Genomic DNA, 5,405 nt, shown 5'->3' with positions numbered 1-5,405 from the left:
TTCACAGCTTTTATCTTCCCTTTTTAGAAACCATGATAAAAATACTGCAGCAGTTTGCATATTATTAGGTAAGTTTGTAAGGAAATAGGACAAGTGTTTCCTGATGCAGGTCTTAGTCATATGATGACCCACAGTTGGAGCTTTTGGTCATCTGACCGAGGCCTTCCACTGGCTTACCCCTCCACCCCCATTAAAAATTATGGTTATGGAATATTGCATATTATTAAATTCCTAGGAAAGAATTGTACCCATAGAGGTCATATAGTGCCTGCAAACTGTGAGCTAATCAGGTGTGATCCAAGGGTGGCTCCAATTCCATGGATCAAGAGCATTTCACTAACATTAATGCAACTGAAAGGGAAATTTTTTTTGTAAAACATACTAAACTGTCTTGCAAAGAGTATTTATATTATCAGTATGTAAATAAAAGAATATTTTTAGAAGTTTATTAGAAATACTTCTAATATTTTACTGCTACACAGTTATCATGTCTCATGTATTTGATACTGTTACATCTTATATGCCCCTCAGGGAAGGTTCCTTGATGTTGGTGAGGGGCTCTTGATTTAGGGAATTGGATCTGTGCTCCAGCTCCCTGAATTAAGCCTGAATGCCTTCCACATCTCCCCCCCAGGTGCTGTATAATCCTCCGGGTTTAGCGCTTCTCCCTTGATTATAATAATAATACATCTTATATGAAAGGACGAAACAGCTGCAAAATAAAAATAAAATTACAAGAAGACTTGCTGTTATACTAATGGGAAATTCACTGTCCATTTAACATTAATGTACAAAATTTACATAAACATTAACACATTTCTACAAGGTAAGGTCATTTTATTTTTTTATGTAGAAGCCTAATATACAGTACTCGCCTAACACGGGTAACACAGCACGGGTGAAATGCTGGGCATGTTTCCTCACCAGTATCAAGGAGCTTCACTTCAGAAGAGGGATGCTCTGGAGACTTATCAGGATCTTTTATACCTCTTTCTCCAGCCTGTTAAGTTTTAAGGCTCAAACAAGTTGAGAACTGTTGCTGCAAAAAAAGTGACATCTGCTTTCTAGAAATAATCCGTAAACTGTTCACTGGAGTGGTGATGCATATCAGACATAATTTAAGCTTTGGCATTAGACAAGATAGAAAAAGGGAGGTGACAGATGCTGAATCTATTTCGCTACAGTTTCTTGAAGGACATAAAAGCTAGTCTTGGGTTTGATTTACAGGACCCCAATTGATGTAAGTCACTTTGACTTTTGGATTATCCAAGGTATATACACATATACAGTGGACCCCCGGTTAACGATATTTTTTCATTCCAGAAGTATGTTCAGGTGCCAGTACTGACCGAATTTATTCCCATAAGGAATATTGTGAAGTAGATTAGTCCATTTCAGACCCCCAAACATACACGTACAAACGCACTTACATAAATACACTTACATAATTGGTCGCATTGGGAGGTGATCGTTAAGCGGGGGTCCACTGTATTACTATGTAGTAATTTGTGTACCTGTTCCTGAATAAACTTACTTAACCTTGATAGGGAACACAGTAGACTTCTATGGGATGAAACTACTAAGACATCTAGATAGGAAAATGTTATGCTAATGGGAGATCTTAACTTCAGCCAAATTGATTGGACCAATCTGACAGGAAATCTGGAGTCTAGTGGCTTTCTTGCAACAATCCAGGATTTTTTTTTTAAAACAATCTGTGATGGAGCTAACTAGAGGAAATAACCTGCTTGATTGGTTCTAGCTAACAAGAAATCACTTGATTACTGTAATCCTGAGGTTAATGATGAACCTGATGAAACAATCACAAATCACTCAGTTTCCATATACGAATCATGGAATTGCCTTAATAGCTACAATCAAGATGGGGTCCCTGATTTTCATGCAGCTGATTTTGTGGAACCAAGGATTATGTGGGTGGAGCCCTCTAGCATGACCTGGCAAGTCAGGTAGGTGGCAATAGTTGCCAATATAAGGAAATTAGATCAAACAAAAATGACCCTGAATGGATGAATAATGGATTATAGCATCTCTTAGGTCAAAAGGGAGGCATTTACAGGGAAATCAAAAGAAGAAAGGGACACTTAAGGAAACAATAAATTCAATTTGATAAAAAGTACACAAGAAAAGCCAAAAGAAAAAATGAAATTCAAGTCAGAAATAATTAGAAGACCAGCCCAAAAGGTTCTTTCAGGTATATTGAAGAAAGATTAATAGGAAATGATAGGCCCACTTAAAAGTTGCTCAGTTGAGCTCACTGTCAGTGACAAAAAAAAGTGTACAACCTTCATCACTTATTTCCTCTTGGTTTAAACACAGGATGATAATAGCAAAATTCCAAAAATAAAAAAATATTATAGGTTAGGACAAAAATTAGTTATGCACAATTAAAATCACCAGTGACATGGTTCTAAGGCAAATACCTGGACCTGGAGAGAGTTTCGGGGGTCAACGCCCCCGCGGCCCGGTCTGTGACCAGGCCTCCTGGTGGATCAGCGCCTGATCAACCAGGCTGTTGCTGCTGGCTGCACGCAAACCAACGTACGAGCCACAGCCCGGCTGATCAGGAACTGACTTTAGGTGCTTGTCCAGTGCCAGCTTGAAGACTGCCAGGGGTCTGTTGGTAATCCCCCTTATGTGTGCTGGGAGGCAGTTGAACAGTCTCGGGCCCCTGACACTTATTGTATGGTCTCTTAACGTGCTAGTGACACCCCTGCTTTTCATTGGGGGGATGGTGCATCGTCTGCCAAGTCTTTTGCTTTCGTAGTGAGTGATTTTCGTGTGCAAGTTCGGTACTAGTCCCTCTAGGATTTTCCAGGTGTATATAATCATGTATCTCTCCCTCCTGCGTTCCAGGGAATACAGGTTTAGAAACCTCAAGCGCTCCCAGTAATTGAGGTGTTTTATCTCCGTTATGCGCGCCGTGAAAGTTCTCTGTACATTTTCTAGGTCGGCAATTTCACCTGCCTTGAAAGGTGCTGTTAGAGTGCAGCAATATTCCAGCCTAGATAGAACAAGTGACCTGAAGAGTGTCATCATGGGCTTGGCCTCCCTAGTTTTGAAGGTTCTCATTATCCATCCTGTCATTTTTCTAGCAGATGCGATTGATACAATGTTATGGTCCTTGAAGGTGAGATCCTCCGACATAATCACTCCCAGGTCTTTGACGTTGGTGTTTCGCTCTATTTCGTGGCCAGAATTTGTTTTGTACTCTGATGAAGATTTAATTTCCTCATGTTTACCATATCTGAGTAATTGAAATTTCTCATCGTTGAACTTCATATTGTTTTCTGCAGCCCACTGAAAGATTTGGTTGATGTCCGCCTGGAGCCTTGCAGTGTCTGCAATGGAAGACACTGTCATGCAGATTCGGGTGTCATCTGCAAAGGAAGACACGGTGCTGTGGCTGACATCCTTGTCTATGTCGGATATGAGGATGAGGAACAAGATGGGAGCTAGTACTGTGCCTTGTGGAACAGAGCTTTTCACCGTAGCTGCCTCGGACTTTACTCTGTTGACGACTACTCTCTGTGTTCTGTTAGTGAGGAAATTATAGATCCATCGACCGACTTTTCCTGTTATTCCTTTAGTGCGCATTTTGTGCGCTATTACGCCATGGTCACACTTGTCGAAGGCTTTTGCAAAGTCTGTATATATTACATCTGCATTCTTTTTGTCTTCTAGTGCATTTAGGACCTTGTCGTAGTGATCCAGTAGCTGAGACAGACAGGAGCGACCTGTTCTAAACCCATGTTGCCCTGGGTTGTGTAACTGATGGGTTTCTAGATGGGTGGTGATCTTGCTTCTTAGGACCCTTTCAAAGATTTTTATGATATGGGATGTTAGTGCTATTGGTCTGTAGTTCTTTGCTGTTGCTTTACTGCCCCCTTTGTGGAGTGGGGCTATGTCTGTTGTTTTTAGTAACTGTGGGACGACCCCCGTGTCCCCGTGTCATCTGTGTAGGACCCATCTTGTTTAAGTAGGGGCCCAATACTGGGCGTTGTTCTCGATTTTGATTTGGCATAGGAGAAGAAATACTTTGGGTTTCTTTCGATTTCATTTATAGCTTTTAGTTCTTCCCGCGATTCCTGACTCCTAAAGGATTCTTTTAGCTTAAGTTCGATGCTTGCTATTTCTCTGACCAGTGTCTCCCTGCGCATTTCAGATATATTGACCTCTTTTAGCCGCTCTGTTATTCTTTTCTGTCGCCTGTAAAGGGAGCGCCTGTCTCTTTCTATTTTACATCTACTCCTCCTTTTTCTTAGAGGAATAAGCCTTGTGCATACATCGAGTGCCACCGAGTTAATCTGTTCTAGGCATTAGTTTGGGTCTGTGTTGCATAGTATATCTTCCCAGCTTATATCGGTTAGGACTTGGTTTACTTGGTCCCACTTTATGTTTTTGTTATTGAAGTTGAATTTGGTGAATGCTCCCTCGTGACTAGTCTCATTTTGTCGGTCTGGGGCTCCTCGCATACATGTCTGAACCTCAATTATGTTGTGATCTGAGTATATTGTTTTTGATATGGTGACATTTCTTATCAGATCATCATTGTTAGTGAATATGAGGTCTAGTGTATTCTCCAGTCTAGTAGGCTCTATTATTTGCTGGTTTAAATTGAATTTTGTGCAGAGATTTAAAAGCTCGTGTGAGTGTGAGTTTTCATCAGAGCTGCCTCCTGGTGTTATTACTGCAACAATATTATTTGCTATATTCCTCCATTTTAGGTGCCTTAAGTTGAAATCCCCCAGGAGCAAGATGTTGGGTGCAGGAGCTGGAAGATTTTCCAGACAGTGGTCAATTTTTAACAGCTGTTCCTGGAATTGCTGGGATGTTGCATCCGGAGGCTTGTAGACTACCACAATGACTAGGTTTTGGTTCTCGACCTTTACTGCTAAAACTTCCACTACGTCATTTGAGGCATTAAGCAGTTCTGTGCAAACAAGTGACTCTGCAATGTACAGGCCAACCCCCCCCTTTTTCCTGTTCACTCTGTCACATCTGTATAGGTTGTAACCTGGGATCCATATTTCATTGTCCAAGTGATCCTTTATGTGGGTCTCAGTGAAAGCCGCGAACATTGCCTTTGCCTCTGCAAGCAGTCCACGGATGAAAGGTATTTTGTTGTTTGTTGCTGGCTTTAGACCCTGTATATTTGCAAAGAAGAATGTTATCGGACTGGTGGTATTGTTGGTACTGGGGGGGGATTTTTTTTCCGGCATTAGTATCTGTATCTGTTGGTTTGGAGTGGAGGCCATCGACTGTGGTTCCACTCCAGGAATGACTGGATTTGGTGTACGATTTCTGCCATTTCCTGCCAGTTTTTTTTCCTTCCTGGCACTAAAAAACCTCTCCCTCTTGAGTGGCTGTGGCTACCCAGGTTTTCC

This window comes from Cherax quadricarinatus, chromosome 18 (genome assembly GCF_038502225.1).
Source record: "Cherax quadricarinatus isolate ZL_2023a chromosome 18, ASM3850222v1, whole genome shotgun sequence".
NCBI classification, from domain to species: domain Eukaryota; kingdom Metazoa; phylum Arthropoda; class Malacostraca; order Decapoda; family Parastacidae; genus Cherax; species Cherax quadricarinatus.
The sequence above is the reverse complement of the archived record's forward strand: the minus strand, read 5'-3'. Positions refer to the sequence as shown.